The 23,496-nt window shown below is 45.3% G+C and overlaps 1 protein-coding gene across 1 annotated transcript in view; it reads left to right on the forward strand.

Moving 5' to 3' along the window:
* Window positions 1-202: 202 nt before the first annotated feature.
* Window positions 203-23,496, forward strand: part of RIPOR1 (RHO family interacting cell polarization regulator 1) — a 627,513-nt gene continuing 604,219 nt past the window's right edge. The window contains exon 1 of the mRNA XM_063945248.1: window positions 203-531. The gene's annotated coding sequence lies outside the window, so the exon portion shown is untranslated. The remainder of the gene's footprint in view (window positions 532-23,496) is intronic.

Consider the following 23,496-nt stretch of genomic DNA (forward strand, 5'->3'; position numbering starts at 1 on the left):
AGACATTATAATTCTGCTTGCCAACATACATATTGGTAGTACGGGCACAATGAGTGTCCTGCACTTTAATTTTGCTCTTCAGTGAAATACTTTTAGAACATTCTCCTCAGTGTGCAGCAGATGACAGTTAAGTGGTTCCCTAATCATACTAGCATGCAATGTTACAGATCACAGGAGGAGTGTTACTAAATGCTGCAACCCTCCCCCACTCCCCTTTTCCTACACAGTATCCCCTCCCTCTTCTTTCCTCTCTGCCCTGATCTCATAGCTGCTGCCTGGTTGTTATTCTGCCTCTGCATAAGGATTAGATGTGGATAGAACTCTAGTACTCATAAACAAAAATAAGACTATTGTATTATTAAGAGGTTGGAACCGATAGTGTTTTGGGAGAGAGGATTTGGAATTATTCTTGTAGTTGCTGAGGGAAGGGGAAGAACATCAATGTGACTCAGACAGCAAACTCCAGGATTACACAGCCAGGATCCTGCCCTTCCTGCAGCTGATCTGGGAAGAAGGGGGATCTGCAGCCATGTAAGTCCTGCTTTCTCCCTATACACTGCCGTATATATCATATACTAATGCATTCTGATTGCAGGAACTGGGTGTTCTCTGTAGCTTGGTGCTAGAGCAGCTATGACATCTCTGCTGTGGGCTTTGTGTGATGCTGATTGCTGTGGTGGTGTAGTTATTTAGATCAATAATCATAGTAGAGTTAGTTTCCAATCTAAAGTAATTGTTTTCTGACATATTTTCATAGCATCTCCTTTGTCAAGTTATTTCAGCAGATACACTGGTATCTGGTGAAATACATTTTTTCAGCAGAAAGTTGTTTATGAAACAAAATCCCCAAAACCTGTCTAAAAATGAGTCAGACATTTATTTTATAGATGACATCTGTGATGTGACGAACGTATGAGCAGACGGTGGCTCCGTCATACATATCCTGTGTCATATGTGCAGTTTGGAGATTAGAATTAAGGTCTTAAATTGCATGTGTATATATATATATATATGTCTTCATAAACTCCATTTGATTAATATCAGTTGTGTACTTTGTGACTACTGCTTTTTCAAGTGGTGATGCAGATGTTTAAATCGTTAATACAATTATGGCCTGGAAATAAATAGTAATTGTCTTCAGGCTTTCTGAGTTTCCAATCTGTGCACAAATGTGAGCTAAAATGCTTCATGAATATAGATGTTTTAATGGACTGTGTTTTCACGACAAGTAATTTGTGTCCATATTATAGTATGTTGGATAACCAAGTTAGATTTTACAGCTTATTATATTTAAAACAGAGCAATATATTGATTGTTTTTAGTGTACTTTTATGCTAATTCGGCAATACATTGTTTCATCATATTTATACTGAGTTTACAGGGTGGAATTCGATATACCGGCTGTCAGGATCTCGGCACTCGGCATACCGGCGCCAGGATACCGACAACTATTCTCCCTCTTGGGGTGTCCATGACACCCATGGAGGGATAATAAGTAGCATGGCGCAAAGAGCATGCCATCGTTCCCGCAGCATGGCGAGCTCAGCGGGCCCGCAAAGGGGATCTTTCGCGCTTGCCCCGCTGGCGGCATTGGCCGGCTGGCAGGATCCCAGCACCGGGATCCCGACAGTCGGCCACTCGTAGTACACCCAGGTTTACATTGCACCATTAAATATATTGCAACATTATGGGTTTACTCTGCCATCCACTTACTGTATGTATGTTTGCCATAGATTTGTAGTATCCGGATGATAGGTCGACACCAAATGGTTGTCCTGCATATGGCCGACATAGTCAAAAGGTCGACACAGGAAAAGGTCAACACATATTTTTTTTTTTTTTTTTTTACATTTTAGGAATTTTTCATTTTTTACAATTCACATGGACTACATTTGGGAATAGTCACCTGGCAGTAATTGTGGGGGCCACGTACCGGAAGGAACATCTTGACACCAATTTTTTTTTTTTTTTTTTAAACCACGTTGACCTTTTGACTACATCAACATTGTGCATGTCGACCATTTGGTGTCGGCCTTCTGACTGTCGACTCATTGATCCGTAACAGATTTGCCTTTGGGTAATACTTTACCATTATTACTGCATTACTGAACCACCATAGAAAGAAAACAGCATATCAGTTGTAGAACAGTAGTAGTTGTCACCACTACCAGGCTCCTTCACTGGAACCACTTACATTTGGGAGCTGTGTATAGTGTGCAGCACCTCTTTACTGGTGACTGTGGCTCAGGACTGCAGAATACCATTCCGTGTGTTGACTTGGGATGCTGGGTTTAACACCGGACACCTGTGAAACTGATTAGAGAGTTGGCTCTTATCCGTAGGTCACTGGATTACTGCAGATTATAGGCGTCCTGCTGGTTCTTGTAGAAAGAATGGTACTTATTGCTCCCAAATAGTCCTTGCATACAGGACTGACATCAGTCATGATGGGGCTCTGTACAAATGAAAAAGTAACTGGGCCCACACATGATCATCTCACCTCAAACATGACTACTTCACTCACAAGCAGACATCTTCAAATGCCTGTGAATAAGAGGTAGGTTGTAGCTGCAACCATCATCATCAGTGGACCCTGTACACTGATACTCCAGCAGTGCTGGAGACACTGCTTGCAGGGACTGTAATATACCCCTCTCTGGTAGGGGTGATACTCAGAAGATTTTACACTAATTTATATGGTTATATACATCTTTTACACAAATATTGGTAGTGGGTAATTCAGCTTCCTTGCCCCTATAACTAATCCAGTATGAGTCACTTAGTTTACACGTAAATCAGCCTGGATATTTTCCCATCTTGCAATATTTTCTTCAGTGGTGGGGATATATCACTCCACCCCTTTCATGCACTGTGAAGGGAACATGAGTGGGGTAGCCAGCACTTTCCCTGCCCTAGACAGGGAACCTGTTCTGGGATCTAGCACCCTCTTCAAGCCGAAATATACCACTCTCACACAGCACAAATATCCCAGTATTGACCTGTCATATTGCCGGGTCGACACTGGTTGCTGTGTGGTGTGAATAAAGCAGTGTTATTCCCGGGTTGAATACCAGGTCAGTGGCAGTGTGAACGGGTTGCTGGGCAGATGTCACCCGAGACCCGTTCACTACATGGGGAGAGGCGGCGTGGAGATAAGCTCATCTCCCATCGCCGCCCCTGCTGCCGGCTCCGCCCACGCCACTATGGCAACCTGACCTGGCATATTGCCGGGTCGGGAAGCCTCCTGTTAGGGCCCAATGCTGGATGCCACCTGGGAAGGACCCATTTCCAATTCCCGGGTGGGATCCGGTATTGGAGATGTGAAAGGGGTAATAGTCTCCAGAGAGTAGACCCCTGTGCGACCAGACACCAGGGGAGTAGTCTCCCTGTTGGCGCTTTTCATGCTACTGCTGGAGCCCTCCATGGAGGGTGTGGTATGTTAGATAGAATAGACTTAGGTCGACCACTATTGGTTGACATGGGTTCTATGTTGACAGGGACTCTAGGTCGACATGAAAAAAGGTTGACATGAGTTTTTTACATTTTTTTTCTGGTGTCGCTTTTGTTGCAGAGTGACAGGGAACACCAGTTAGTGCACCGTGTACCCTCGCTTGGCTCGCCATGTTTCGAGCGCGGTGCCTTGGTCCGCTGCGCTCGGCACAGGTTACCGTTCCCAATTGTAGTCCTCGTGGATCGTAAAGTATGAAAAAGTTCAAAATTTTTTAAAATAGTGAAAAACTCATGTCGACCTTTTGTCATGTCAACATAGAGTCCCTGTTGTCCTAGAAACCATGTCGACCAATAGTGGTCGACCTAGACACTGTCGACCTAGAGACTGCAAGGTCCAGTGTGGTTCTTTCCTTGTTATGACTCCCAGGAGGCTCTACTGTACGTCATAAGAATTTCTCCTTGTCACATCCTGCAGTGCCTCACAAAACCACCAGTGCTCTGGACCCTGTGAATGGGAATCGGAGCGACTGTACACCATTGGTGGTATTCAAAGACATTTATATTTATTTACACATAATTAAAAAATAGATATGTGCGGTTCTAATTTACTAGGTTACGTTCGAATCTCAAAAACGGCATCTTATTGGCTATCGGCTCTCACATGTTTTGGAGAGCCAATAATATAAATCCGGATGAATCTGAACTTGCGCTGATTTGGCAAAAAGAACTGAGTAAATCCGAACCGCACATCTGTATTAAAAACACCTTAGAAATGCATTCAAAGTGAATTTCTGTACCTAGTGCTGGGGCTTAACCCTCTTAATGCTGCAGCAATTAACATTTATGGAGGGAGGCAATAGAGAAAATAGACTGAAATGTGTAAATAAAAAAATATTTGAATATAAATGTGTGTGTGTGTGTATATGTACATGCAGAGGCGTCTGAAATGGGGGGGGGACTCGCCCTCCCAAACATACAGAGGCACCGGCTGATCTACAGGAGGAGCGATGTGCGGTAGCTGTGCACTCCATAGTTTCAGTAGGGGAAGGCAGGGTTTGTCCTCGCCAGTGTGTCAGGCAATGCGCCCACCTCCTCACAGCCCTGCTCACTTGTCTCCCGCCAGCTCTCTCCCCACCCCCGCCTCAGAGGCTCAGCTCGATGTCGGGACTAGGGAGCTGCTGCTGCTGTCAGAAGATGCCTCTTCTATTGGTGAGGAGCGGCAGCGGTGGCTGTAGTGTTAGGGACGTGTGTGTGTGTGTGTGTGTATGCATGTATGTATGTATATATATATAATATATATATATACACACACACACACACACACACACACACAGGGTTGTATGTTTATATACAGTACATGGGTCTGTGTGTGTGTGTGTGTGTGTATATACATGAGGCTGTGACTGTGTATGTATATACACACACACACACACGTGTGGTTGTGTGTGTGTGTACATATATATGGGGCCGTGTGTATATACATTAGCCTGTGTGTGTCTATATGGGGCTTTATGTATGTGTGTGTGTGTATATGTATATATATATATATATATATATACACACACACATGCATACACAGCTATATCAATTATATATAAAACAAGATAGAAACATAGAATTTGACGGTAGATAAGATCCATTTGGCCCATCTGCCCCTTTTATTTATTCATTTTTATCTCATATTATCTACCTTATTTGATCCTTATTTCTTTGTATGGATGTCCTTATGTCTATCCCATGCATGTTTTAATTGCTCTACTGTCTTAGCCTCTACCACCTCTGATGGGAGGCTATTCCACTTGTCCATTACCCTTTGGGCTGTACCACACGCGCCGGTTTCTCCCGAATGGCAAAAAGTCGGACAAACTTCGTCCGGCTTTTTGCCATCCGGCAGAGTCTTTCACACACAAGCTCCCCTTCACAAACACTGTCCACTGGCTGCAAAGACGGCACGACCCCGACCCGGCAGCCGGACCTTCAAGTGGATATTTCCGTCTGCAACCCGGCAGCCGGGTCGGGGCCATGCAGTGTGAAAGGACACTACACCTCACACTGTTCATTACAATGCCGGCACGGGAAAAAGCCATCCGGCTTTTTCCCGGCCGGCAAAAGCCGGCTCGTGTGTTTCAGCCCTTTCTGTGAAGTTATTTTTCCTGAAATTTCACCTGAAACCCCCCCCCCCCCCTCCAGTCTCTGTGCATGTTTCCCTCCTGGACTTTGTTAAAACCATTGATATATTTGAAAGTTTCTATCATGTTCCCCCTTTCCCTTCTCTGCTCCAAACTATACATATTGAGATTTTTAAGTCTTTCTGGGTATGTTTTGTGATGTAGGCCATGCCATTTTAGTTGCCCTTGTGTGTGTGTGTGTGTGTGTGTGTGTGTGTGTATATGTATGTATGTATGTATGTATGTGTGTATATATATATATATATATATATATATATATTAATATCCTTTTGAAGATACAGTATGGCCTCCAGAATTGAACACAGTATTCTAGATGAGGCCATACCAATGACCTATACAGTGGCATTATTACGTCTTTCTTTCTGCTGCTGATTCCTCTCCCGATGCAGCCAAGCATCTGACTAGCCGTCCTCGTTGCTTTGTAACATTGCTTATCTGCATTTAAGTCACCAGAAATAGTGACTCCTAGATCCCTTTCCTCCTCAGTGGTTACCAGTATATTGCCCTTAATATTATATTTAGCCTTTGGATGTTTGAGACCCAAGTGCATGACTTTGCATTTTTTTGGCATTAAACTGTAGTTGCCACACTCTTGAACATTCCTCTAGTCTACCCAGATCCTCAATCATTTGTTTTACCCCACCTGGTGTGTCTACCCTGTTGCATACATTTGTGTCATCTGCAAAAAGGTATACTTTCCCATTAATGCCATTTGCAATGTCACCAATAAAGATACACTGGTCCAAGTACAGATCCCTGGGGTACTCCACTGGTAACATTTCCCTCCTGTGAATGTAATGTATATGTATAGCAAAACAAGGATGCAGGCACTCACCAAGAGAGTTCAAACAGGCATTTTTAATGATAACTCACGAACATATGTAGACAGGTTGTCGACGTTTCGGTCATAGCATGACCTTTTTCAAGACCTCATAGAGCACAACAGCAAGGATACTATCCAGTGAACCACCATTCACCATATGTCTTCCAGGCTCCCTATTTATGGCAATAATCCACAAAAGTCCCACTCCCAAACCAATTCAGGCAGGAAGTATACCAAAATGCTAAAGTACAAACTGTCACACTATCAGACAGACTGTCAAAGCCTCACTAAACCGGTGACCATGTATACTTCCTGCCTTAATTGGCTTTGCTATATACTGGGTTCTTGTGGCCCCTTGTGGAGCACCGCCTATGTTGTCTCTCTAAAGGCCGGAGTGTGGACTTACCTGTGTGTATGTATATATATATGTGTGTGTGTATGTATGTATGTATGTATGTATGTATATGTGTGTGTGTGTATGTATATGTGTGTGTGTGTATATATATATATATATATATATATAATAATGCAGTCAGCGGCACTCACGGCTCCCCCATGGGGAAAGGATGAAACACACTCAAAGTGCGGTCCGCACTTTGAGTGTGTTTCATCCTTTCCCCATGGGGGAGCCGTGAGTGCCGCTGACTGCATTATTTATTTATGGACACCTAACCTTGGGCTGTCACACGGAGGGCACCGGCCTATTCACAATGAATTACATTTGGATGGAGTGCTGCGGATCTCTTTGCACCTTATATATATATATATATAATATATAATATTCTGTATGTTTATAATATGGGGCTATGTGCGTGCACGTATGGGGCCGTGTGCGTATGTATGTATATGGGGCTGTGTGTGTATATGTGGCTGTCTGTATATGGCTATGTATGTACTGTATATGTGACTTTGTGTGGCTGTGCGTGCACATATGAGGTTGTGTGAGTGGGGGGTCACGCCATTGTCTAATTCGCCTCCGGGCGTCTGGTTTAAACTTACCTACAGTATGTGACCTTTAGCGATTCAGCAATTTAGGGGCATTGAAATTAGATTGTATCTTGCCCCCCCACCCCAACCTAAAAATGTTCTGATGCTCCTGTGTACACGTGTAGCTTTAAAAGGGAGCACTTTGGAGCCGATACATTGCTTGTGCAAATAAATAAACTGATATGTTTATTGCACTCTCTCAGTGTAAACTTTCAATAAAAATGTTCACTTTTGGTGCTGAATTACCAGACCATGACCTCTGGTACCATGGTGCAGGTTATTGGCAAAATGACCACAGCATGTAACAGACATCATTTTATCTCAAATAATATTAGTTGTTTATATGGAGTCAAAAAAATCTGTTTTGCTTTTACAATTGGGATCAAAACAATAATAAATTGAGACAGGGTAATAACAGAAAAAAGAGGCAAGAGGGCCTTGCACTTTGAAAGTGTGGTTAGGGGAAGACCTGTAAGAAAGCTATTACAATAGATCCTGTGGGAAATAAGGAGTTAGTAAATATCTGCCCAGTTAGCTAGAACATTAAAACCACTGACAGATGAAGTGACTAACATTGATTATCGCGTTACAATGGCACTTAACAAGGGGTGGGATATATTAAGGTGGGTACACACTGATAGATATATCTGCAGTTCTATCTATGGACGGATCGGGCAGTGTGCTGTGCATACACACTGCTCGATCCGTTGGGGACTGGTGTCATAAACTGGGCGGGCGTGTACACATGCCCACCCAGTTCAACTGTCAATCACCTCTGGCTGCCACAGCATGTGTACGGGTGGCCAGCTGGTCGCCCGTACACACACAGCGATGCGCCAATATATCGGTAGACATATTGGCCGTCGGCTGTGCTGCGGGGCCCCCGCGATATGTCTGTGAACGATGGAGTTCATAGACATATCGCCCGTACACACTGGCCGATGGACCGGCGATATATCGGCTGTTCGATAGATCGGCCAGTGTGTACCCGCCTTTAGGCAGCAGATGATGTGTTGGAAGTAGGAATAATGGGCAAGCATAAGGATCTGAGGTACTTTGACAAGGATCAAATTGTTATGGCTAGACGACTGGGTCATATTGACTACAATGGGCATTTGAGTATCAGAGGAGGACCATGGTGCAAAGTAAGAGGGAGGCGTGGTCTGATAAATCATTTATTCTTTTACATTATGGTATGTAGAGAGCCTGGAATGTGTGCAATGTTTACCTGGGGAAAAGATGGCACCATTGTGCACAATGGGAAGAAGGAAACCAAAAGAAGCAGTTTTTGATGCTCTAGGCCATGATTGTTTGGAAACCTTGGGTCATGGCATTTACTGTATGTGGTTTTACTTTGACACATACCACCTAGCTAAGCCTTGTTGCTGAGGAAGTACACCCCTTCATGGCAACTGTATTTCCTGATTGCAGTGGTCTCTTTCAGCAGGATGGTGCATCCTGCCATACTGCAAAAATTGTTGAGGATAAAGAGTTCAAGCTGTTGAGTGACCAGTTCTCAACCCGACAGATCATCTGTGGGATGTGCTAAAAAAAAAAAAGTGCGAGCCATGGAGTCTATACCTCAAAACTTACAGGCCTTAAAGTATCTTCTACTACTGTAATTTCTGGGTGTCGCATACCACATGACACCTTGAAGTTTTGTGGAGTCCATGTCTCGATGGATCACAACTGTTACGGAGGCAAGCGGGGGACCTACACCATATTAGGCAGGTGGTTTACATGTTATAGCTGATTGGTGGAAGTGACTACTGTATGTAGAGTTTTTTTGTTTTTGTTTTTTTTAAGGGATTAGGTGTCTTCTCATTCTGCTGTTTTAAGCTTGGTCATTGTGCCATTGTACTGTGGTACTGGAAGAAGCGACACATTCATAGTGTACCTGCTAGAATGCGGGCAGGGCGCTGAGGTGCGGGTACGATAGCTATGCACGCACCAGAAAAGGGGGTGTGACCGGCTAGGGAGGTTAGCACGACCCCATCAGCATCACTCTTGGGGGTGTGTCCAGCACTTACGAACATGCTGAGCTGCCTCCAAGCTCTCCACACACTGTGAATACATGCATACCACATCTATTAGTATTCACTTGCGGTGATCGCTACACTGCAACTTTTCCCACTCACGAGTGGAGTCAGTAGATTGCAAGCTGTTCCAGCAGGGAGCCGCCAGGTCGGCAGGGTGCATTTTGCCATTTAAAAATTGGGGAGGGTGCGGCCCTCTGCTGAAACAATGTAGCAGTGGCAACTTTTTTCCAATACAAGTTCTGTTATGTTCAGTATACATATTCATATTCATACACAATATACAAGTGTCATATATAAAATGAATCGGCACAGTCTCCTTGTGCGTCCTAGTCGCATAATGCAGAGCTGCACAGAACTTGGTGGTTTGCTCATGCCAGGCATCTCGCGCTGCATGGCGTATTGAGGCCAGATGTTTAAGCACACATCTGTACTTGAAACATTTTTGTTCAGCAAAGTTTACACGGAGGAAGGCTGATTTTGTGTATATGTAAACATTACGTAATATTTGGATTACAGAGAGCTAGCAAGTTGCTGAAATGTTAGGATACTGTTAATAGGCCAGTGGATCGTTGACACTAAATATCTGTAATCCAGTTTGGTGGAGTTGCTGGTTCTTTGAGATTCTCACTAATTAAAAATGTGGGATAATTTCCTTATTGGAGTGGGCAGACTCTGTCATATAGCATGGAAAATAGTTTGTTTGACTGTCCCCCCCTTCCTTTGCATTTTCCATATTTTGTTCCCTCACACCCTGGAATTAAAATGATTGTTTGAAGGTTTGCATAATTTCATTCACAGAACATGCTTACAACTTTGAAGATGTTGTTTTTTTTTTTTATTGTGAAGCGAACAACAAATAGGACAAAATAACAGAAAACTTCAGTGTGCATAACTATTCACCCACCTAAAGTCAGTATTTTGTAGAGCCACCTTTTGCGGCAATTACAGCTGCAAGTCGCTTTGGATAAGTCTCTATGAGCTTGCCACATCTTGCCACTGGGATTTTGCCCATTCCTCAAGTCAAAACTGCTCCAGCTCTTTCATGTTGGATGGTTTCCGCTTGTGAACAACAATCTTCAAGTCTGACCATAGATTCTCAATTAGATTGAAATCTGGGCTTTGACTAGACCGTTCCAACACATTTAAATGTTTCCCGTAAAACCACTTGAGTGTTGCTTTAGCACTATGTTTCGGGTCATTGTCCTGCTGGAAGGTGAACCTCCGTCCCAGTCTCAAATCACAGGCAGACTGAAATAGGTTTTGCTCAAAAATATCCCTGTATTTAGCACCATCCATCTGTCACTCGACTCGAAACACTTTACCAGTCTCTGCGGCTGAAAAACATCCCCACAACATGATGCTGCCACCAACATGTTTCACTGTGGGGATGGTGTTCTTGGGGTGATGGGATGTGTTGGGTTTGCACCAGACATAGCGTTTTCCTTGGTGGCCGAAAAGTTAAATTTTAGTCTCATCTGACCAGAGCACCTTCCTCCATACATTTGGGGAGTCGTCCACATGCCTTTTGGCAAACTCAAAACGTGCCTTCTTATTTTTAACACTAATACCCCTTTCACACCAGAAATGCAGGGGCAAAACGCGGGAATACTGCCACGGGCTCATGCAGGGACATTCCCGGGTTGGCAACTTTCATACCAGCATTTGGAGCCGAGACATCCCGGGTCTGCACCTTTCATACTGAACCCGGGATGGCCCTGCATTTTCTGAAAATGGGTGTCTCAGAAAAAAACACAAGACCAGGAAGTGCCCTGAATAGCCAATCAGCATCAGCAGAGGCAACCCGGGAAGGTGGGACATGTCCCTGCACCATTCACACTGTCCAGGTTCCAGAGAACATCCCGGGACCAACTAGTGATGAGCGGGTTCGGTTTCTCGGAAACCGAACCCCCCCGAACTTAACGCTTTTTACACGGGTCCGAGGCAGACTCAGATCTTCCCGCCTTGCTCGGCTAACCCGAGCGCGCCCGAACGTCATCATCCCGCTGTCGGATTCTCGCGAGGCTCGTATTCTATCGCGAGACTCGGATTCTATATAAGGAGCCGCGCGTCGCCGCCATTTTCACACGTGCATTGAGATTGATAGGGAGAGGACGTGGCTGGTGTCCTCTCCATTTAGATAGAGAGAGAGACACTTGATTTACTGGAGCATTAGGAGTACTCAGAGAGTGCAGAGTTTTGCTGATAGTTATACTAGTGACCACCAGTTTTATTTATTATTTAATATAATCCGTTCTCTGCCTGAAAAAAAACGATACACAGTCACATACCATATCTGTGCTCAGCCTCAGTGTGCTGCATGATAATATCATCTATGTATATCTGACTGTGCTGAGTAGTGCTCACTGCTCACACAGCTTAATTGTGGGGGAGACTGGGGAGCAGTTATAGCAGGAGTACATATTTAACAGTGCGCACTTTTGCTGCCAGAGTGCCAGTGTGACTGACCAGCAGTGACCACCAGTATATTGTCTGCCTGATAAAGTTAAACACTCGTGTGGTGTTTTTTTTTATTTTTTTTTTATTCTGTAAACGCATTCTGCTGACAGTGTCCAGCAGGTCCGTCATTCATTATATTTCTATCTTCTTCACACTAGTAGTTTAGGAGTCTGCAGTGCTGACAGTGTCCAGCAGGTCCGTCATTATATAATATATACCTGTCCTGCAGTAGATATATATATATATATATTTTTTTTTTTATATATCATTATCATCCAGTCTATACTAGCAGACGCAGTACGGTAGTCCACGGCTGTAGCTACCTCCTGTGTCGGCAGTCGCTCGTCCATAATTGTATACCTACCTGTGGTGGTTTTTTTTTTTTTTTTCTATCTTCTTCATACTAGTAGTTTAGGAGTCTGCAGTGCTGACAGTGTCCAGCAGGTCCGTCATTATATAATATATACCTGTCCTGCAGTAGTGATATATATATATATATATATATATTTTTTATATCATTATCATCCAGTCTATACTAGCAGACGCAGTACGGTAGTCCACGGCTGTAGCTACCTCTGTGTCGGCAGTCGCTCGTCCATAATTGTATACCTACCTGTGGTGGTTTTTTTTTCTTTCTATCTTCTTCATACTAGTAGTTTAGGAGTCTGCAGTGCTGACAGTGTCCAGCAGGTCCGTCATTATACAATATATACCTGTCCTGCAGTAGTGATATATATATATTTTTTATATCATTATCATCCAGTCTATACTAGCAGACGCAGTACGGTAGTCCACGGCTGTAGCTACCTCTGTGTCGGCAGTCGCTCGTCATCCATAAGTATACTAGTATCCATCCATCCATCTCCATTGTTTACCTGAGGTGCCTTTTAGTTGTGCCTATTAAAATATGGAGAACAAAAATGTTGAGGTTCCAAAAATAGGGAAAGATCAAGATCCACTTCCACCTCGTGCTGAAGCTGCTGCCACTAGTAATGGCCGAGACAATGAAATGCCATCAACGTCGTCTGCCAAGGCCGATGCCCAATGTCATAGTACAGAGCATGTAAAATCCAAAACACCAAATATCAGTAAAAAAAGGACTCAAAAATCTAAAATAAAATCGTCGGAGGAGAAGCGTAAACTTGCCAATATGCCATTTACCACACGGAGTGGCAAGGAACGGCTGAGGCCCTGGCCTATGTTCATGGCTAGTGGTTCAGCTTCACATGAGGATGGAAGCACTCAGCCTCTCGCTAGAAAAATGAAAAGACTTAAGCTGGCAAAAGCACAGCAAAGAACTGTGCGTTCTTCGAAATCACAAATCCACAAGGAGAGTCCAATTGTGTCGGTTGCGATGCCTGACCTTCCCAACACTGGACGTGAAGAGCATGCGCCTTCCACCATTTGCACGCCCCCTGCAAGTGCTGTAAGGAGCACCCGCAGTCCAGTTCCTGATAGTCAGATTGAAGATGTCAGTGTTGAAGTACACCAGGATGAGGAGGATATGGGTGTTGCTGGCGCTGGGGAGGAAATTGACCAGGAGGATTCTGATGGTGAGGTGGTTTGTTTAAGTCAGGCACCCGGGGAGACACCTGTTGTCCGTGGGAGGAATATGGCCATTGACATGCCTGGTGAAAATACCAAAAAAATCAGCTCTTCAGTGTGGAAGTATTTCAACAGAAATGCGGACAACATTTGTCAAGCCGTGTGTTGCCTTTGTCAAGCTGTAATAAGTAGGGGTAAGGACGTTAACCACCTCGGAACATCCTCCCTTATACGTCACCTGCAGCGCATTCATCATAAGTCAGTGACAAGTTCAAAAACTTTGGGCGACAGCGGAAGCAGTCCACTGACCAGTAAATCCCTTCCTCTTGTAACCAAGCTCACGCAAACCACCCCACCAACTCCCTCAGTGTCAATTTCCTCTTTCCCCAGGAATGCCAATAGTCCTGCAGGCCATGTCACTGGCAATTCAGACGAGTCCTCTCCTGCCTGGGATTCCTCCGATGCATCCTTGCGTGTAACGCCTACTGCTGCTGGCGCTGCTGTTGTTGCTGCTGGGAGTCGATGGTCATCCCAGAGGGGAAGTCGTAAGACCACTTTTACTACTTCCACCAAGCAATTGACTGTCCAACAGTCCTTTGCGAGGAAGATGAAATATCACAGCAGTCATCCTGCTGCAAAGCGGATAACTGAGGCCTTGGCATCCTGGGCGGTGAGAAACGTGGTTCCGGTATCCATCATTACTGCAGAGCCAACTAGAGACTTGTTGGAGGTACTGTGTCCCCGGTACCAAATACCATCTAGGTTCCATTTCTCTAGGCAGGCGATACCGAAAATGTACACAGACCTCAGAAAAAGACTCACCAGTGTCCTAAAAAATGCAGTTGTACCCAATGTCCACTTAACCACGGACATGTGGACAAGTGGAGCAGGGCAGACTCAGGACTATATGACTGTGACAGCCCACTGGGTAGATGTATTGACTCCCGCCGCAAGAACAGCAGCGGCGGCACCAGTAGCAGCATCTCGCAAACGCCAACTCTTTCCTAGGCAGGCTACGCTTTGTATCACCGCTTTCCAGAATACGCACACAGCTGAAAACCTCTTACGGCAACTGAGGAAGATCATCGCAGAATGGCTTACCCCAATTGGACTCTCCTGTGGATTTGTGGCATCGGACAACGCCAGCAATATTGTGTGTGCATTAAATCTGGGCAAATTCCAGCACGTCCCATGTTTTGCACATACCTTGAATTTGGTGATGCAGAATTATTTAAAAAACGACAGGGGCGTGCAAGAGATGCTGTCGGTGGCCAGAAGAATTGCGGCACACTTTCGGCGTACAGGCACCACGTACAGAAGACTGGAGCACCACCAAAAACGCCTGAACCTGCCCTGCCATCATCTGAAGCAAGAAGTGGTAACGAGGTGGAATTCAACCCTCTATATGCTTCAGAGGTTGGAGGAGCAGCAAAAGGCCATTCAAGCCTATACAACTGAGCACGATATAGGAGGTGGAATGCACCTGTCTCAAGTGCAGTGGAGATTGATTTCAACGTTGTGCAAGGTTCTGCAACCTTTTGAACTTGCCACACGTGAAGTCAGTTCAGACACTGCCAGCCTGAGTCAGGTCATTCCCCTCATCAGGCTTTTGCAGAAGAAGCTGGAGACATTGAAGGAGGAGCTAACACAGAGCGATTCCGCTAGGCATGTGGGACTTGTGGATGGAGCCCTTAATTCGCTTAACAAGGATTCACGGGTGGTCAATCTGTTGAAATCAGAGCACTACATTTTGGCCACCGTGCTCGATCCTAGATTTAAAACCTACCTTGGATCTCTCTTTCCGGCAGACACAAGTCTGCTGGGGTTCAAAGAACTGCTGGTGAGAAAATTGTCAAGTCAAGCGAAACGCGACCTGTCAACATCTCCTCCTTCACATTCTCCCGCAACTGGGGGTGCGAGGAAAAGGCTCAGAATGTCGTCTACTGTCACTGCATATGATTCTCTCCCCATTGAAAGAATGGTGGAGGATTATATGAGTGACCGCATCCAAGTAGGCACATCAGACAATCCGTACTTATACTAGCAGGAAAAAGAGGCAATTTGGAGGCCCTTGCACAAACTGGCTTTATTCTACCGAAGTTGCCCTCCCACAAGTGTGTACTCCGAAAGAGTGTTTAGTGCCGCCGCTCACCTTGTCAGCAATCTGCGTACGAGGTTACATCCAGAAAATGTGGAGAAGATGATGTTCATTAAAATGAATTATAATCAATTCCTCCGTGGAGACATTCACCAGCAGCAATTGCCTCCACAAAGTACACAGGGAGCTGAGATGGTGGATTCCAGTGGGGACGAATTGATAATCTGTGAGGAGGGGGATGTACACGGTGATATATCGGAGGATGATGATGAGGTGGGCATCTTGCCTCTGTAGAGCCAGTTTGTGCAAGGAGAGATTAATTGCTTCTTTTTTGGTGGGGGTCCAAACCAACCCGTCATTTCAGTCACAGTCGTGTGGCAGACCCTGTCACTGAAATGATGGGTTGGTTAAAGTGTGCATGTCCTGTTTATACAACATAAGGGTGGGTGGGAGGGCCCAAGGACAATTCCATCTTGCACCTCTTTTTTCTTTCATTTTTCTTTGCGTCATGTGCTGTTTGGGGAGTAGTTTTTGGAAGGACCATCCTGCGTGACACTGCAGTGCCACTCCTAGATGGGCCAGGTGTTTGTGTCGGCCACTTGGGTCGCTTATCTTAGTCACACAGCTACCTCATTGCGCCTCTTTTTTTCTTTGCGTCATGTGCTGTTTGGGGGGTGTTTTTTTTTTTTGAAGGGCCATCCTGCGTGACACTGCAGTGCCACTCCTAGATGGGCCAGGTGTTTGTGTCGGCCACTAGGGTCGCTTAGCTTACTCACATAGCTACCTCATTGCGCCTCTTTTTTTTCTTCTTTGCGTCATGTGCTGTTTGGGGGGTGTTTTTTGGAAGGGCCATCCTGCGTGACACTGCAGTGCGACTCCTAGATGGGCCAGGTGTTTGTGTCGGCCACTTGGGTCGCTGAGCTTAGTCATCCAGCGACCTCGGTGCAAATTTTAGGACTAAAAATAATATTGTGAGGTGTGAGGTGTTCAGAATAGACTGAAAATGAGTGGAAATTATGGTTATTGAGGTTAATAATACTTTGGGATCAAAATGACCCCCAAATTCTGATTTAAGCTGTTTTTTAGAGTTTTTTGAAAAAAACACCCGAATCCAAAACACACCCGAATCCGACAAAAAAAATTCGGTGAGGTTTTGCCAAAACGCGTTCGAACCCAAAACACGGCCGCAGAACCGAACCCAAAACCAAAACACAAAACCCGAAAAATTTCCGGTGCTCATCACTAGGACCAACCCTGGTCGATTGCAGGGTTGAAATGCGGGGACAGAATTCCCGGGTTTTTCACACTGAGAAATTTCCCGGGTTGATGCGCGTTCATGTGTTTTAACCCGGGAAATTTTGGGCTGTGTGAAAGGGGTATAAGTAATGGCTTTTTTTTCTGGTCACTCTTCCATAAAGCCAAGCTCTGTGGAGTGTATGGGCCGAAACACACGAGGCCGGCTTTAAACCGCTGCCGTGATGTAAAGACACATGCAGCGCAATGTGTCCTTACACACGGCACGGTTCCGGCACGGCTGCCGGGTCTCACCACTGGAAGGTCCGGCTGCCGGGCCGTCTTTGCATCCAGTGAACCATGTGTGTGAAGGGGAGCTTTCACACACAACAGTTTTTTCTCAAGCCGTGTCTGATGCTGCGCATGCACACAGCATCACACACGGCTCAAAGCCGTCCTGTGTGCGAGACTCTACCGGTTTCTCCCGGATGGCAAAAAGCCGGACAAAGTCTGTCCGGCTTTTTGCCATCCGGGAAAAACCGGAGTGTGTGTTACAGCCCTATGGCTTATTGTTGTCACATGTGCAAATACACCAGTCTCTGCTGTGGAACTCTGTAGCTCCTTCAGGGTTACCTTTGGTCTCTGTGCTGCCTGTCTGATTAATGCCCTCCCTGCCCAGTCTGTGAGTTTTGGTGACAGGCCCTCTCTTGGCAGGTTTGTTGTGGTACCATGTTCTTTCCATTTGAAGATGATGGATTTGATGGTGCTCCAGGGGATCATCAAAGATTTGGATATTTTTTATAACCCAACCCTGACTTGTACTACTCAAAAACTTTGTCCCTGACTTGTTTGGAGAGCTCCTTGGTCATCATGGTGTGATGCCTCTTGCTTAGTCGTGTTGCAGCCTCTGGGTCCTTTCAGAAAAGGTGTGTTTATACTGACAGATCATGTGACACTTAGATTGCACATAGGTGTAACTTAATTTCACTAATTATGTGACTTCTGAAGGTAATTGGTTGCACCAGAACTTTTGATGGGCTTCATAGCAAAAATACATATGCACATGCCACTTTTCAAATTAATTTTTCACATTTCATTTCACCAACTTAAACTATTTTGTGCAGATCTATCACATAAAATTCAGATTAAAATGTTGAGGGGTATGCAATTAGCTCCAATCATTTCGGGAGCTAATAAATTCGCCCCACTGAGTATTCAATCAGGGCCGTTTTCGTACGTTTTGAAGGCATTTTCGCCAATGCCTTTTCACTTTTCACTTTTTTTTTTTTTTTTTTTTTTAAGTGAAAAGGCATTGGCGAAAAATGCCTCAACCGGCAAAAGAGGTACACGTTTCCGATGGAAAACTCGTGGATTCGCCTATCCACTTGTTTTCTACCCCTGCCGCATTTTTCGCCTATGCGGAAAAACGTCCGTGCCAATGCATAGTGTGAATCCCCATTCGCTCCAAAAATAGCAAAATGCTCAGTTTTTTCGCCTAGGCGAAAAAAACGGAGCTCATTGCATACCCCCACAGACTTCAATGAGAAGCTGGTTTAGGGGGTGGTATTCAGTATGCCGGCAGTTGGGATCCCGGCGCTCAGTATACCGGTGCCGGAATCCCGACACCCGGAGAATCCCAACACCCAGAGAACAAATAGCGTGGCGTGCCACCATGCCCGCAAGGGGCTTGTTTGCACTCGCCCAGCTGTCGGTATGCCAGCAGTCAGGATTCCGGCGCTGGTATGCTGGCCGCTGGGATCCCGGTTGCTGGCATACCATACTACACCCCAGTGGCGTGCGGTGAGGTCAGTGGCTGGGGAGGCACTGCAACCATAATGTCCACTGAGTCCCGCCGATGCCCGCTACCACCCTCAAGCCAATGCTCGCTACTGCCACTACCAATGGCTGCTGCCCCAGCCAATGGCCTTCAAAATCGCTGCCATCAGCTCCCTGGCCCCCCTTGCTGCTAATTTGCATCTCAGGGTGACAGGAAGAGGGTGACACCATGGAGAGGGTGACAGGGAGAGGGTGACGCCAGGGAGAGTGTGACAGCGGTAGGTGCTAGGAGAGGGTGACAGCAGTATGTGATGCCAAGGAGAGGGTAACAGCAGTCGATGACAGGGAGAGGGTGACAGCAGTGACAGGGAGAGGGTTACCCAAGGGAGAGGGTGACAGCAGTATGTGACGCCAGGGAGAGGGTAACAGCAGTGGATGACAGGGAGAGGGTGACGCCAGGGAGAGGGTGATACTAGGAGGAAGTTAATACTGTACCTATATTCCAGAAGAATAGCATGGGGTCCCCGGGAAACATCACTGGTGGCCTTATCCCATGTCAAACTGAAGTCCCCACCACTCTCCCCCGCCAACCCCTGCCTCCTGCCACAGTCAGTAACAAAGAAAGTAAACTAACCTGTTCTCTGTGATGTGGCTGCTCGTCCTCCAGCACTCCTTGGTTCCGCCATTCCGCCTGTACAGGGCCGCGCTGGATGATGAATACACAGCAGTCTGACGGGGTGTAGGCTGCGGCCCGCGGTGTAGAGTTACTGCTGTGTTGCCTCCAGGTGGGGCTGGTCAGCCGCTGGGAGCCAGTGAGAGAAGTGGGGCTGGAGAAATTGGGAGAGGAGAGGGGATCGCGCCCAGGGCTGGCAACAACTGTCCAGCAGCATGGCGTCATGATGTCACACGTGCTGTGCTGCACTTGGCACAAAACAAATTTTATTGTGCCAGCTACCGGCGGTCGGCCAGACGAGCTCCCATTCCTCCGCTAGTTCTGCCTCTGACCAAGTACCCTATCCATTAACCCCATAATCTCCCACAGTCCACATATGCCCCTTATCACCCCATATCCAACCTCTATCTCCATATCCCTATACACACCCTGCCCCCCTACATACAACGCATATCCCTGCACAACCTACTTCCCATGTCTTACCACATACACTGCATACCCCTCTACCCCACAACATACCCTACTCCCCTTGTCCCCCCACATACAATAAATATCCCTCTGCTCCAATATACCCAGCACTCCATCCCCCCATATACACCTGATATCCCTCTACCACTCACACACCCTAATCCCTTTTGTCTCCTCACATAAAACCCATAAACTCTACCACCACCTCACAAACCCTAGTCTTCCCACATACAACCCTCTACACCAACACATAAGGTAGCCCCCCTGTTCCCTCACATACACCCAATAATCCTCTACCCCCACCACACACCTTACTCATATTGTTCCCCCCACCACCCCTTCCCTGTGCAGCCCGCACCTGGGTAGTGATCTCCGTGTCCTGACCTCAGACAACCATCTGCCAGTCGGCTGGAGCTCCAGCAGCAGTGCATGGCCCATTAAGCTCAGTCAGTGTCTGCTAGAGTGCAGCAGCTCTCCAGCGCAGCGTCCGCTCCACTCAGGCTTCCTCAGGATAGCCATGCGGGACGAGCGCGGCGGGGAGCTGAGACAGCAGAGAGCAGAGCAGTACCCAGCTGGAGGTACTGCTGCTGGCAGCTCCTGTCATCCTCCTTTTTTGGATGTACAGTTGCCGATAGGCGGGCATGTAAGCCGAGGGTCCAGCCGCCGGAGCATACAGCGGAGGACTAGATGCAGGCCAGGACAATGGTGCAAGTGTGTACATGTGCCGGGTGGGAGGAGGCTGGCTCTGGGCGCAGCAACCCCCTACCCTGTATCTGTCGCTGCCCCGTGCCTACTGCCCAATCACAGCTCTAACTGAGTGACAGAGGGGTGCTTTCAAATGGGCTGAAAGCACGCTTATGTCAAAGAGGCACTTATGGTAAGTGCCGCTTCAGCCGTTTTTTTTTTTAATGGGCTTTCGCTGCCCAATTCTTAGCCCCACCCCCCGCTTCCGGACATTTCGCATTCATAGCGGGAGGCACCGAAAGTGGTGCCTCTGACACACATTTAAATCAGTTTTTACAATGTAAAAATTATTAAAATAATACAAAGTCTAAAGCATATACTTCTTTGTATTATTTTAATCATTAGACAGGGGAGGCACTGCCTCCCCTGACTGCACGTCCCTGCTACACCCGGTTTAGGAGCTCTTTACAGGGTTAGGAAGGGAGGAATATGTCTACAAATGGACATCTGTTCCATAAACAACTTGACATGTATGAAGTGCATTCTGCTGCTTTTTAGTCCCATCACATATAGGTTGATTTGTGCCAATTTGTGTTTGTGGCAGCATGATATAATTATATGTAGTTACTTTTTACTGCCAAGGTACATAGCTCTAGGCCCAGAATCTACCTATTTTTGTGGACTCCTATGCAGAAAGTAATCCTCTGTTGGCCCTATTAAATTAAAAGACCTTCCTATTTTCTTTTCCTTTCTTTCTTTTGTCTTGTGCTGCATATTTCACGAGATGTTTTTATATATCTGATTGCTCCTCTTATGTGGTCCTCTTAGGGAAGATGTAACAAGCCTTGTAGTTAGATTAAGTACCAAGCAATCTGCTTCTAACTGTAATTTTTGAAACACAGGGATATTCAGTTAGACTGGATACATTTTCAGGATAAAAAAAAAAGGATTTTTTTGGGGATGTTTGCCCTATTGTTAACTAACACCCGTTTTTTGTTTCTCTTGAATTTTTTTTTTTTTTTGGGTGAAAACGCATAAAATCCAGGATACGTTCCTGGATGTGTTTCTGAGGCGGTTACAATAGGGTTAATCACGACTGCTTATCTGAGATTTCTATTTTATTTTATTTTTTCACGTTCCTCAGGCACGTGAAAAATATTTTTATTTTATTTTTATATCCTAGAGAGGGTCAATTATCCGCAGTAAATGCAGCTAATTGACTGTCCCCCGCAGTCTGTAAAATGGTAGAAACTGATTGGTTCGTACTTGTATCTCTCTACAAGGCTTGATACAAGTGAAGAGATATATCAGAGCACCAAGGATGAAATGTCACCATACATGAGCTTTAATTGTCATGCACTGATGTGTACATCCTGAGTGTACCTATATGGAGAGTATATGGCATATGGGAGATTATATAGTGATCTGCCTATATTGAGAAAAATGTGTGCACTACATTTCTACAGATGTTTTGTATTGGTATGGTTTTTTTTTTGTTTTCTTTTTAAAGGTACATTACAATAAGTTGGAATTACTAGCATTTCCTGGAAACTTTACAATAAGGCTCACATTTCCCGAAAACTGAACAAATTCAGTAAGTGGAAACACTGATCCTACGTCCTGTATGTTTTGGAGTGGGTGCTCTTCTCTCTGCCTAACTATCTGGGACTGGGCTCTGTCACTGTGACTTTGGGTCTAGAGTAAAAGCTGGGAACTCATTCAAGTAGTTACTGGCTTTTAGATTTGTGAGCAGGCTGCTTTATCACAGAAGCCTGTATTGTGTGCTGTATGCATACTTCTGCATGTGGGGTAAACGCCCAGTGATGACATGATTAGAGGTCCCTTGGTAGGAGGGAAGTGCCCTGGGTGTAATAAAGACGCAGGATGTTCTTCCCATGGCTCTTCAATGTTACACCATTAGAGTTACCATGGTTTTATAGATTGTATATTAGTAACCTGTAAATGTATTTATTCATAGAAACACATTTCAACAATAATAAAAAATACATAATATATTTGATTTTTGTACAGACTGACACAGGAAGCATTTGCTATAATACTCCAATTTGGTGTCTTTATAATGTTTAGATCTTTCAGAATAGTAAATGTTCTATGTTTTATTCTTACACAACCACAAATGATTTGATTTAAAGGATTAGCATCATAAAAATTAAATATAAATTGCAACATTTGGGTAAAAGGATTACTTTTTAACGTGCTTTTCTAGAAAATAACGAGTAAATTAGCTTTATTTCCACTTGGCTGCATATTGAAAAAGGGAAGCGGTCACCAAACCGCTAGTCTGGATCCCGGACGTCACAATGCCGACACCGATTAGCAGGGAAATACAGAAGCCGGTTGGATTACTGACGGCCGGGATCTCATCCGGCGGTTTTACGTACTGATCCCCTGAAAAATATGTAGAAAAGTTTACGTACCACTAGTAATTGTAAACTCAAATTTGTGTTTTTGCTCATGACATTCCAAAAATCAGTTTGTTCATTGACGTCATTGGTGTAAGAGCTTGGCGATGGTATAGACTTGCACCTATGTGACAGGATACATTTAGCATTTTATTTAATCCTGGTGAAAGTGACCAATAATAGTTTACAGCACGGGTTCTCAACTGTTTTCTTGCAGCTACCATATCGTGACTATGGGAATAGGTCAAGTACCACTTTGGAGAAGGTATGCATTTGTGACATTCATGCCAGAGAGGTCTTTCTGTCCCTCTCCACATTCTAGAAGTCTACCCCCAACTATCCAGCTTCCTGACTGGCTCTTCGCAGCTAATGGAAAGGGAAACTGAAATTAATTACACATTTTGCCCCAACCAGGACTTTAGTTTGGTTTCCCAAACTTTGCCATTACAGTTCAGATTTTAAGGCTATCCATGCTTGATCTAGATCGGGGGTGGGGAACCTGCAGACCTCCAGCTGTTGTTAAACTACATATCCCAGCATGCCCTGCAACAGTTTTAGCATGGTAGTTCAAAAACAGCTGGAGGGCCAAAGGATCCCCACCCCTGCTGTAGATGGTTAAATCAAATTGATGGAGGTAATGAAGTTGCATTA

Source organism: Pseudophryne corroboree, chromosome 11 (assembly GCF_028390025.1).
Source record: "Pseudophryne corroboree isolate aPseCor3 chromosome 11, aPseCor3.hap2, whole genome shotgun sequence".
In the NCBI taxonomy this organism is placed as follows: Eukaryota; Metazoa; Chordata; class Amphibia; order Anura; family Myobatrachidae; genus Pseudophryne; species Pseudophryne corroboree.